Below are 12,593 nucleotides of genomic sequence, written 5' to 3'. Positions count from 1 at the left end.
GTCAGCCACAATGCTGAAGTACACAGACTTCATCTTCATTTAGCTGCATTTATCCCCACTTTTGCAACATTACCTACATATTCCATCACATTCTTCCACTTGCACTCACTGTCCTCTAAAAACACAACCTATGAAAATATAGTCTGTTATTCCCCATCGTTGGTCATTGGTCTATGCTTCACTCACCTCCTCTGCCAAGTTATGTCCTCCACTGAAAAAACTCTTGCAGCTGAGTCTGAGGAAGCTGAGGCACACAGGGAAATGTACAACCAAAGACACCCAGATATGCCTTTCTCTACTTCTGTGGGCTTCAGAGAAGAGTCAGCAGGAAAGAGGAGGAGAGAATCTGATACCCAGCTTACATTTAATAGTATTGTTTGCAAATGGAGATAGAACAATGCCAGAATCTACTGCAGGTCAGAACAGCTGCCTGTATCAATGGTGGAGGGTGATGCATTTAAGGCAGAGAAAAAAAAAAATGGTGAGGGAAGAGAAGCAGAAACAGGGAAGAGAGGAAAAGTAGGAAAAGTGGCATGGATTCCAGAGAGAAAGCAGAGACAGTCTTCAGGAGGGATATCAAGAGGCATGAGATCCCTGAAGGAAAGGGTGTGACAGATACCATGATACATACTAAAATCTGATGATGAAAAAAAGAAGAGCAGAGTGGGAAAAGGTAGATCTTGTGCCATTTACTAGAAGAAAGCTTGCATACAGGCAAATAAGAAAGCAGAGGAAAAGACCATTTACAGATAAGAAAGACTGTAAGTATAGAAAATAAGGAAATAAAAGTAGGTAAAAGTAAGCAGCAGAAAAGCTAATACCGGAAAGGTAAACTTCAGATGGATGTGACGAGCCAGAGACAGGAAAGAACACAAAAAGAAAAATAGATGACACTGGCATATATTTGTGAATCCTATTATTTATGGTCTCCCGTCCTGTAATCTTTCACTGACAGAGCATCTCAGATCTCTGTGGCTGCTCTTATAGTTCAGTAGTACAGTTACTTAACTGGAGAGCAGCAAGACTGCAAGATCTGATATCCCACCAGGATGTTCTCAACTTTCTGCCATGTGTAGGAAATTTGCCATCAGACTCCATGTAGTATATTTAGAACCATCACTAAGGGACATATCTCCATCTCCTGACAAATATAGCCCAGGCAAGCAGAAGCTGGTTGACTGTACTTCTCACACTAAAGAAAAGCTTTGTGCCATTTAGGGATGGACCTGGATAAGGCATGCCTGAGCTACTAAGTGGTAATGTGGTAATGCTGTTCAAACTGATGGCAATAAAGACCTGTAGGTGTATCAGGTTCATCCCCAAATGCCTCAGCTTTAAGATTCAAATAAAAACTCTTCTTGGACAGTAACACAGCATTGCTCTGATCTAGTCTTTCTACTTACCTCTCTGTTCTTCCCATCACCTGTCATTTTTCTCTTCTATTCCTTCTAGCTAATCTGTCCTATAAGTAGGAGAGCCTCCTTACTATCTGGCTTTCTGCCAGACATTTTCTGCTCTATTGAAGCTTCACAAGACTCAAATAACATCTGAAAAAGTAGCTCTTTAAATATTCCTTTTCCTGCTCCAACCTTTGTTTCCAATTTAACATTGTGACTGTAGTATTTATTTTCCAAGACTGTTGGCAGCCAAATATTGTGAATAAAGGGCCCTAAAGCCAAAAAATTAAGAAACAAAATGAGGATGTATTGAGGCTGGCTGATCTACAGAACCAGCAAGAAGTGCAGGAGGGCATAGCAACCCACTGGGTACTGTGTTAGGGGGCTATGCCTGACAGCTGGTCAGGAATGAAAAATCTGTGTGTGAGAGAATAACTCGCAACCAGAAGATGAAAACACTCATCTCCTACATACAGTTTGGATTTGAGGAGACAACAGGGAAAAGAAGGTTATTTTTAAAGGATGGGAGATTGAAGGACACATAGGGGTTTGGAAAGATATTTTAACTTCTAGCTGACCTCTTGTCTTAGCTTCTTATCAGATACAGCACTGAAAGGTGACATTCATCTTTCATCCTTTCCTTCATCCTAGTCACTCCTGTCCATTGTCATAAACTGTCTCTAGAATCAAGCCCAGGTTGTAGCTATCAGTATAACTCTTTAAGTGGTACAGCAAACTAAATGGGCTGTACTGCTCTCCCAATAGTACAGACTATTATGCCTTTGTAGGTTTGAAACATGCCCATCTCTCTTTTCTGTAGGTGACACTATACTTCCCAATCAGCATCATCAAAAACATACAGCTTGTAAAAAGGTATTGTGTGCAAGGCAAAATAACTGTTCTGCAGTCATATGGCTGTCACTTTTCACACAAGTGACTTGGTGTCAGTGATCCCTAATGAAGCTGTCAGCTGGGACAATAGCTCACACAGTATTTTAGCACCCTAATTTCCTCTTCTTACAGAACAGCAATAAATAAATTTTCCAAGGCAAATTACTTAGGATTTTCAAAAACATTTCTTATGTAGTGCTCAATCTGAAAAGATGAAGTTAGGGAGAGGCTTTAAATACAGAATTTCACTGACTGTGATACTGAACACTTCTCAAATCCTATCCTACACAATTGGCACATATAATTTTTTCCTACATGTACTGTACAAGGAAGGAGCACAACATAATATTTTTTCAAATACTGAAGGAGTCAGTTCCAGTTGTGCCACTCACAAGGCAACAACAAAGTTCCACTCTAAGAGGCAAGGGATGAAAAGTACCATCATTAAAAATAAATCAAGAAAATTGAACTGGTCTAAACTTCTCCTTCTATGAATATACTGTGAGGGGAAAGAGGTTGCAGGCAGAAACATTGTAACCAGTGCCTTAATTCTGCCATAACACCTCCTTTCTATTTAGAGTATGCAAACAGCCTGCTATCACAATAGTCAGAAATTTGTAGACTATGCAGTAGGAGCCAAGATACTGAAGAACTGATGTAGTGATATACTACCCTTTCTGGGTAGTTTCCTCCTTATGGAGTCTATGAGCAATAAATGCCACTATAACATAGCTAATTAAAGTCTAAAGTATCCATGATAAATATCAGATACAGCATGAACTATGCCTGTGGACATCTCTCATTAGATCAGCTGATATAACTGGAGATAACAGAACAGCTTTGAGCCTGTACATGTATTCTATTGTTTCAAAAATAATGCATAGAATACTACCTTTTCCTAGAAACATTGTCTCACTTATGGCTAATATTCCTGTGGCAGATTCTTAATAACTTTTTTTCTTTATTAATCCACCTACCATCCTTCCTAATATGAAATGCCATTATATAATAACAAATTCGATTTTACCATTCCCGCTACACTAAACCTCTGTATGGTTTATCTTTGATGGTGGACAAAAGTTCCCATATTATCCTTACTAGTTATATTCCCCCCAGGCTCACAAATGATCTTCTGCTTCTAGTCAATGCAATTAAGTATTCCAGTTTATGCCCAGCCAGCAAGTACCACACCCACCCACACCACATAAGGTGAGGGAGGAGTAAAAAAAGTAAAACCTGTGAGTTAAGAACAATTTAATAACTGAAATAAAATAAAATTAATCTAATAACAATAACAATAAAATAGAATTGTAGTGAAAAGGGAGAGCACAAAAAGAAAGGGAGATGAATAAACACAACTTGCTGACAATGCCCAGTCTGCCCCTGACCAGCCACCAGAAGCTTCTGGCTAACTTCTCACAGTTTATGTCCTAAGTATGACATTCCATGGTATGGAATATCCCTTTGGCCAGTTCAGACCAGCTGTCCTGACCATTCTCCCTCACAGCTTCTTGTGCTTCCTCACTGGCAGAGCCTGGGTGATGCTTTAAGATTTTAGCTGGTATTTTAGCTGGTATATTTTTCATATATTTATAATTCTTTAGTATAGCTCTAAACTCCATACACAGTGTTAGCTACTGTCTTCACATTTTGGTCAGACAAAACAATTCCTCTCTGGGTCTGGGAATCAAGGACACCTTACTGTCTTGGGCCCCAGGAGGTACAAACAGAAGTGAATTGTGAGGGGGAGCAAACTTGGGGTAAAATGACTTAATTACCTAAAGCTGTCTTGGAAGTTTAATCCCCAATACGCAAATGAACCCAACTTATAAAAGTGCGAAAACTCCTGACTTGTTGTCCATTTTGGGTGTAGTTCCTGTGGGTGGGGGGCTTCATCTGCCCGAAATACACCTAGAGGACCTTCAATAAATATACCTGCTTTTTATTCCCTTAATTTTGTCTGGCCTCTGCTTTTAGGACCTTCAATAAATATACCTGCTTTTTATTCCCTTAATTTTGTCTGGCCTCTGCTTTTAGGTAAGCCAAAAAAAGGCATTAGGGTAGCTGAAAAGTCCTTGATTTGGAGTAAGCACTGCTTGGCAACAACCAAACATCGGTGTGTTATCAACATCATTCTCATACTGAATCCAAAATACAGCACCACACCAGCTACCAGAAAAACAAATTACCTTCATCCCAGCTGAAACCAGGACATTATGTTATCCTCTGATCAGTATTTATGGGACCAGGAATGAACATGTGATGCTGAATCTCCTGTATTTTCATGATTTGTCTCAGTCCTACCTGGCTGGATAATGCATGAGGGATGAGGTAGACAGATTACTGTGGAAAAGAGAAAATCATCACAAGCCAATGCCGAGCCATTTTCAGCCAGGTTTAGACCTTCAAGAATACTCCTTTCCAACCAAAGTAATACCATATTTGAAGATATAGAATACATTTAATTTGTATTAATTAGAATATGTATAATATATAGTAATTATATTGTATATATAATTAAAATGTTAATTCAGTAAATTAAACTTCCTCATTGCCATTCTAATGACAGGTCATAGATTTTTTGAAATGCTTTTTTTAACTTCAGTTTCTGTAGACATTATTTAAAGATGAACTGGTATGGAAAAAAGAATAAGAAAGATTTTTCCTTTCCTGAACGAAAATGGGTGGGTGAGAAAGGCCCAGGATAGTTAAAAACACTCTGAAATCATGTGTAAACTGAGGTTTAGGTGCAGGTCCAGACTTCTGGCCTGGCTGTGTACTGAAGTTACATCATATGTCAATAGGCCTATCAATGCATCTCCTTCCTGCACATTGTGCTGTCTGCAGGAAGACCAGAAAGGAACCACAATGGGCTATTTAAATTTTTCTTTTCTGGGGGAACCTCATTTGGAGGTTTTCTCCCAAATCTGCCCTAAACTAGGACACCTCTATACAACAGGTGTAAACTTGGTAATAGTCTTTGAAATTGCAAGATTTAGTGAATTCTGAAGGCTGACTTCAGTAAAAAAAGAAGTGCGATAAAGAAAGCATTTCACCACTGAATGATCAGGTTCTATTTTTTCTGTAGTGACAAAAGCCAGGCCGTAACTTTAGTTCCTAAAACCCCCTCCTCCCTTATTCTGAGTTTCTGATCTAATAGATTAATCTCTTTTTATGCAATTAAGACAGAGCACAGCTGAGTGCACAATGAGAAGAAGGAGGTAGGGACCAGTGCTGTGCATCTCTGTGTGTTTTATATTTTATTCTTTCAGTTTCTCAAAGGTTCCTGAGCTTTGCCAGATGGCTTTTATCCTCTGTCTCTCCTCTTTACACCCTTACCATGGGACAATCAGAGAATACTCCTAAAGTTAAGACATGCCACAGGAATTCATGCACTGCTGAACCCATGAAAACCACAACCCAGTCAGAAGGCTATAAAGTAAAGAAATGGAGTGAAGGCATTGTCATAAAAACAGGTGAGGAACAAGAGCCTACCCAATTGCATTCAAGGGTTATTTGGGACACATTTGGAGATTGTCTTGGAGATACCATTCAGAATGTCACATATATCTCATTAATCCAGTGTCATATCCAAGCACCTCACGTGTAAATGTGTGGACAGATGAATTCGACCCCAAAGTTTCCTGAAGCAGGAAGAAAAGGACAGAGGAAAAGAAAGAGTGAAAGAGGATTGAATGGAATGGGAAGGGAGACGCAGTCTCATCAGGTCTTCAGTATTTAGATGGTTTGCTCCCTGAAGTTCAGGGAGGTACCCCATGTGGTTTCTGTGCAGTGAACTCAGACTTCTACCTACCCTTGTGTGTATGCAGACTGGATATACCCTTACCTGCTAAATAACTCAAAATAAATAACTGAGAAGTCTAACTCTTATGTGCACATACAAATGTGTGGGAAAGTGCTGGAATTTACTTCTCTGGATTTCATGGGTGGAATGGCTTTTTCCAGCCCCAGATTCCACAAGTCTTTCATTCACCTCAGAAATTATAATGGCTTCTGCCCTGCTACTGGCATGACAATTTTGGGGACAGAGTTTTAATTTTTGGGAAATAGTAGAATATCTTTATCTGGTCCAGTGGGGTTTTTTGTTTGTTTGTTTTTGGTTTTGTTTTGTTGTTGGGTTTTTGGGTTTTTTTTGTGTTTTTTTGTTGTTTTGCTGTTTTTTTTTTTTTATTAAACTAATCCACATCTAGGCCTTGGAGGGTGCATAGCACTTCTATTGACCAATATCAGCATCAAAGAAGTACTTCAGACTATATATAGGGCCTGTAAATGCTTCAAGTTCTCAAAAATATACTGAGTACATTTTTTACCATTTTCTGGAAATAATAAGATTTTATTTAAAAGTTTGACATATTTCCCAGCCTTCAGAAAACACAAAGGTTTGTTATATAACTCTGAAGTCTTTCTTCTAAATAATGTAAATAGCATGTAAAGAGAAATTAAATTACAAACAGCATACACCCACAACACCAGCTAATTTTAAATATAATCAGCACACTCTTTGCAAGAAATGTCATAAAGGAGCACAGTTAAGAAATGAGATTCAGTCTGGAAATGCTACGTGAGCCTTTTAGATTAAAAATAATCCTGCTCACAAATGAGGAATAAAATGCATATGCTGTATACCAGGAATCAAACCTGAGCATGAACTGGGGGTATTTGACATTTCCATCTTCATCAAGGGGGATTCTGTCAAGTAGCAGCTCAAACTCTTCATCAGTAATCTCCACACCAAACCTGAAACAAACAGGAGTTAGCAGCACTTGCTTGCGGAGTTCACATTTGGGTCAACAGTACCCACAATATCCTGAGCATATGGCTGCCATTAACTCTTTGTTACTGCTTTGGCCCTCAAGATCAAGAGCACCACGTGAATATCAGAGGTTAATCAGGGTTTTGATCGCTTCAGCTTTCTCAAAGAAAGAAATTCTACCCTAGAATCCCGGCATTGGTGGGGCACAGAAATAGAAATACTAGCATATTGAACTGTGTGCAATTGTCTTCTATAAAAAGTTATTCATTACACTAAAACACTGGTATTGCTTTAACTAGTTAACTCTGAAAGGCTTTTCATTTGGACTGTTTAGCATGAAAGAAAATGTAGAGAAAAACTGTCTTTTTGGGAAGCAGCTTCTTAGTGCTTTTGGAAAGCATTTCATAATGGCTTTAAAGACATTTTGCATACAAATATTTAAAAGTGGCAGTGTTTATTCATCAGCAAGAAAGTGTTTTCACCTCTTCAGAACAATCAAAACATAATCCTTGAAATACTGGCATAAACAGGAATGACTTAAGCAATAATAAAGAACAAGGCATTCATTCATCATTTTGCAAAGCTGATAAACTCAGCTGACTTTTGGAGGGATATATTTTCTTTTTGACAAAGCAATTGAAATGTATACAAAAGAAAATATTTATTTGTTGTTTTAATTTCATCATCATGCTTCCCATTTTACATAACTCAAGAAATCTTCCTGTGAGCGCGTAATTTGTCCTTAACTCCTTTTGGGGATTTCTGATTCAGAGGTTTGAGGCATGGAGAACAGCTCATTCTGTAGAATCCTTTACTCTGCTTTATTTCTGAGGAAGTCTGCTGAGGAGGGCCTATTCAACTGCTTTTGCATTTGCCCTCAGCTGACAGTATCTTATTTTACTAGCTTTCAACTTCACTTGTCTATACTCACTTTTCATTTAGAAACTTGGATTTGGAGAAGCTTTAGTTCAGTCAACGCATATAAACCCACACAGAAACAATGCACACCTGCAGCATTTTTTACCTGATGAAGAACATAAAACCTAACTTGGTCAGGCAGTGTCACTGAGAACAATTTTACAGCAATCCTAACTATTTTGGGGTTACACACTGTTGCACAGGTCATTTGAAGACTAGATATTTGCACATGTGATCAATGGGCGAAATCTATTTGCTTACACAATCAGTTAAACAAAATCTCCAGACTGGTGTTATCTCCTAATCCTTCCCTCCATCACTTGTATCAAGGGGTGTCATACATAAAGGATTTTAGGTTGTATATAAGGCATAAGCAGTGGGAATCTATGTTGAGAAACCAAAAAGTTAGGTAAATGGGCCAACTTCTAGTTCTGAAACTGGAACAGATAGATTGTTTAGTCATTATATTACTTCTCTGCATATAACCATAGTCACAAAGAATGTTTAAAAGGTTCCACATAAAATAACGCTTGAGATCCACAGAAGGAAAAGGATAGCACTTACTGTGACATTTAAAGAAAATGCCTTTTCATATTCATCATTAGTGTCTTCAAAATGGAAGGGGAGCAACAAAGCCATAAACTGTTTAAAAAGCAAAATTAAGCTCTTTGAGCAGTGTTCTGGATTTAAAGACAAAGAATTGCTGTGATCTAAAAAATGGGAATAAGGAGAGGAACACAGGCTCATAAGATTTGAAGTTTGTCTTAATGTTTACTACCCAATTTGTCCTTAGAGTAAGACTAAATTATTACTGAAGGCAGGCCCTACTTCTCCCACAATGTCATTTGCCTCAGAGCAACAGTCTTTGTAAAGCATAAAAATAGACAGAAATTCACACACAGATGATTTAGCACCTCTAGTTGCAAAGAAACATTCTTTCAACCATTAATTAGGTGCAGTTGTCTCCAGGCTCATATTATTTTTTTCCTCTCTATAGAAAAAGATAGGTCCCCTTATATAAGTTCCAATATAAGTCTATGAAGGAAACCACAGAAACTGTGATTTTAAAAAAAAAATAAAAAATTAATGGCAGAAGAGATTTTTGATGCAAAAATCTTCACTTCTGGTAACTAAATGAAAGAAAATAAACCCAAACAACAAAGTGCCTTAACAGGCAAATGAGTAAGGATTTTCTTGGTGTTGGACCCAATCTGACATATATTATTGAGAATATTTCTTATTCTACTGGTTCAGTATTGCTCTGAATAGCTACTCATTTAATTTCACTGAAGGAAATAATAATTCATTATTAGATGGTAGCCTGAACTAGAGAGGCAGGTCTCTAACCTGGAGTGAACCAGGCCACTGAAGCAATCGCAACAAGGACTTCTGATCACACTGCTTTTATAAGAAGAATGTCTCAAATTACTCTCCATATCTTGTCAGATTAGGAGACCACAAAATAAAAGGTTTGTCTATGTTTAATGCTCAAGAAAGTTAATGAACTTTAAACTGCCAATATGGATATATTTTTACTCATATGGAGAAGTTAGCTATCTCTCTCCTGTAAATAATTTCCCATTCCCCACATTAGCCTATAACTGTAATTTTGTGTTACTGTGATCTGTAATACCCAATCAGGACAGCAGGTCTCTGAAACCCCAGACATACACTTGACAGTGTACAATATATTTTATGAGAAAAATACCACAATCATTTAAAAAGCTAAATAATTAATGCCATTTCTATAAGGAGGATGGGTCAGATTCATGCTCTCTTCAACATTTCACTGTTCATCATCCTTCAAAAAGTAATAACTGAAGAATTGCTACTGACACACTACCCATCCCTGAATGTGGCTAGGGAAAACAGCAGCCTGGAAAGAACCCAATGATTTCTGGGGGCCACAGTCCCATTTAAGAGATGTCAGAAGTAATTTCATTGTTGAAGGTCCCCAAGCTTCCCAAATGCATCCAGGAGACAGAAGCTGATCCTGAAGGTGTGATCTGAAAGCATGTCTTATATATTTACTTTTTAGGGTGGTCAATCCTACTGATATAGGAGAGGAATCAATGTAAGTCCTTGAGTGTTTCCTCTCCATGCCAAATATTGTGTCTGCAAGGTCAGAAAATACATAGGCTGGCCTACAGGAGTGAAGATGGGGGAAGGGAGAAACAAGGCTGCACCAACTTTGCATACTGACATTTTCTCCATTATTAAAATTCCAAAGACCTATTTTACATTACTGATCTCAGGATTTCTGGAAACATGCTGTGACTACATTACATCCATCGTGCTCACTGGTGTGGAAACAGAAAAAGCATTGAATGAAGAGAGTGTATGGCCTATACCATTTGTTATCCCAAACACTGATATTATACCTCTCATTCTGAACTTCCCCTCAAGCTTTACAAACACTTCCATGATGTACAAAAGCAGTAAACAGGAGAATCAAGTGTTCCAGCACACAAATGCAGCCACCTGAAACTAAGCAATGATTTAATCAAACAACAACAGCATACAACAGATGAATCACTGGGTTCTCCGGGCCACATTTTCAAAAGCAGGTGCAATAGGCAGGGCTTGAGAAAAAGATATCTATTAACTGGAGGGCTAAGCCTATTTAGAAGCTGATGCAAAACACAAGGGATTGGTTAACAGTGAGGTTGAGAGAAAACGCTTTGGCAAGAAGCCCAGAACCCTGGCAAAGGGAACACCTGCAAAAAGTCACATGTGGTTTATCGTACCAGTACCTACATTTGCACATGCAAACTAAGAAATTGTTATTTCCATTTTATCCTATTTTTAATATCAGCAATATCCCCAAACAGAAGTTCTTACCTCTCATATCTTACATCCAAGAGACAGAGTAAGTTAAGAGAAATTCAGCAGCTGTTTCAGTCAGTTACTGAAGTGTCTTTTAATCATCTATAAAAACACTACTACTGGGTACCTATGCAACAGCATGTTTTTAAAAGGTCATTACTGGAAAAGAGAAGATGCAAAAACACATCCTTTGCAAGAAAGCAATTGGGAAGAAGCACAGAAAGTAGAGGCAAAGAACTTAGTAGGTGTCAAGACTAGCATGCTACAGGAGCAGAGATGGCAAGGCAAATAAGACTACAGATCATGTCAGAGGGATAAGCAGTCTAAAATTCTGATGGGCATTTGAAGCAAGAATGAGGCATTTATACTGATCTGATTGTAAGAAGAAGTAAGTGGGAGGAATTTTCAAACAGGGCATGATATACCCAGAAAGATAAGCTAAGGGGATTATTCCAGCAGTGTGACCTCAGATCTGTCCCAGGAACAAGGGCAAGGCAGAGATACTTGCTGTTGTTGAGAAACTGCAGGCAGTTGTGGGGTGCACAAGCCTACAGTTCTCATGTGCAAACATGTGCATAGAAACCATGGTTTCTGCAGAGCATGAATTAAGTACATGCTGCATTTGCTTACAAAAAACATGGCCTCTGTCAGCACCTCCTGTGCATTTTCTAAGGGATCATTAAGTATTTTGCCTGTGAAAACATTAACAAATCAGTGTCACAAAGGAACCAGAAGCAATCTCATCTGGCAATTTTTAAGGAATCAGCAACAATGATTTGGGCAAGTACTTAAGCATTTATGAAAATTGATTTTAACAATGTGCTTAGAAAAATCTGAAATTATATTGTATTAGCATAAATCACCAGTTCCACTTCCCTCCGGAAAACCCGCTTTTTCCCACCTCTCATGACACAAACACTGAAAGTACTGGCACTTCCTTATCTGGGGTGTTGGATATCTATTTGGCGCTTCAATTCTCCCATAGATCTCAAGGAAAACACCAAATGTAACTTACTAGTCTTCACCTGTCAGGCAACTTTCTTGAAGGGAAAACAGCTAATATATAAAAACGTGGCTTGGAAAGCTGAACCACTGCAATCTCTGTGTAAAACACTGGATGGGAAAACTGACATGCAGAATTTAGAGGCAGGGAAAGGAAAATCAACCAGCTTGTAATTAATTCTTTGTTTATATGCTGTTGCCCCTCTGGTTTGTAATGCTTCAATTAACCCAGCTACTGCAATTCAACTCCAAGTCATCACTAGCTCATGATATTGCAACAATATCTTTCTTGCAGGACATTTTTCAACTAATCTCCAACATCTAACACTAAGCAGGCTCCTCCATTCTTAGCATTTATATTTATATACTAGAACATTATTTCAGATCATGCTTAATTCAAAAGCCAGATCCTTCAGCCACTTAGGCAAGCAGCAGTACAACACAAATGTATTCCCATTTAATCGCAATTTCTCCATCAAAGCATCAGCCAGGATGATGCACACTTCAGCAGCAAAGTAGGGCTTAACCTAGTGCTCCAGACAACATGGTGCTCCTACAGCCACATTTTATCCTGCCATTCAGACCCAGCCAGCTAGTAGGCAACAATCTGCCAGGGTTATTGGATCACACCACAGGCTATTCAGAGCCTGATCTCCTAACTGGAGTGAGTTACTTAAATGCCTTCCAAAATTTGACCCAAAAGTCTCTTGTTATTTAAATGTAAACAAAGCAACAAAAATTTGTTCTATGGGAGCAGTGTGAAAAGGAAAGGTAGCACCAGGAGT

The 12,593-nt window shown here is 38.5% G+C and overlaps 1 protein-coding gene across 7 annotated transcripts in view; it reads right to left on the bottom strand.

Moving 5' to 3' along the window:
- ACSL1 (acyl-CoA synthetase long chain family member 1) overlaps positions 1 to 12,593 on the bottom strand; it is a 150,750-nt gene that overhangs the window by 118,114 nt on the left and 20,043 nt on the right. For 4 of the 7 annotated variants that reach the window (XM_086889075.1, XM_086889071.1, XM_086889073.1 and 1 more), the window contains exon 3: positions 6,948 to 7,046. The exons of the other annotated variants lie outside the window; for them this stretch is intronic. The gene's annotated coding sequence lies outside the window, so the exon portion shown is untranslated. The remainder of the gene's footprint in view (positions 1 to 6,947; positions 7,047 to 12,593) is intronic. 7 annotated transcript variants of the gene reach the window in all.

This window comes from Cyanistes caeruleus, chromosome 5 (genome assembly GCF_971803275.1).
Source record: "Cyanistes caeruleus chromosome 5, bCyaCae1.hap1.1, whole genome shotgun sequence".
In the NCBI taxonomy this organism is placed as follows: domain Eukaryota; kingdom Metazoa; phylum Chordata; class Aves; order Passeriformes; family Paridae; genus Cyanistes; species Cyanistes caeruleus.
Note: the sequence above shows the minus strand (reverse complement) of the source record. Positions and strands in the feature narration are given on the sequence as shown.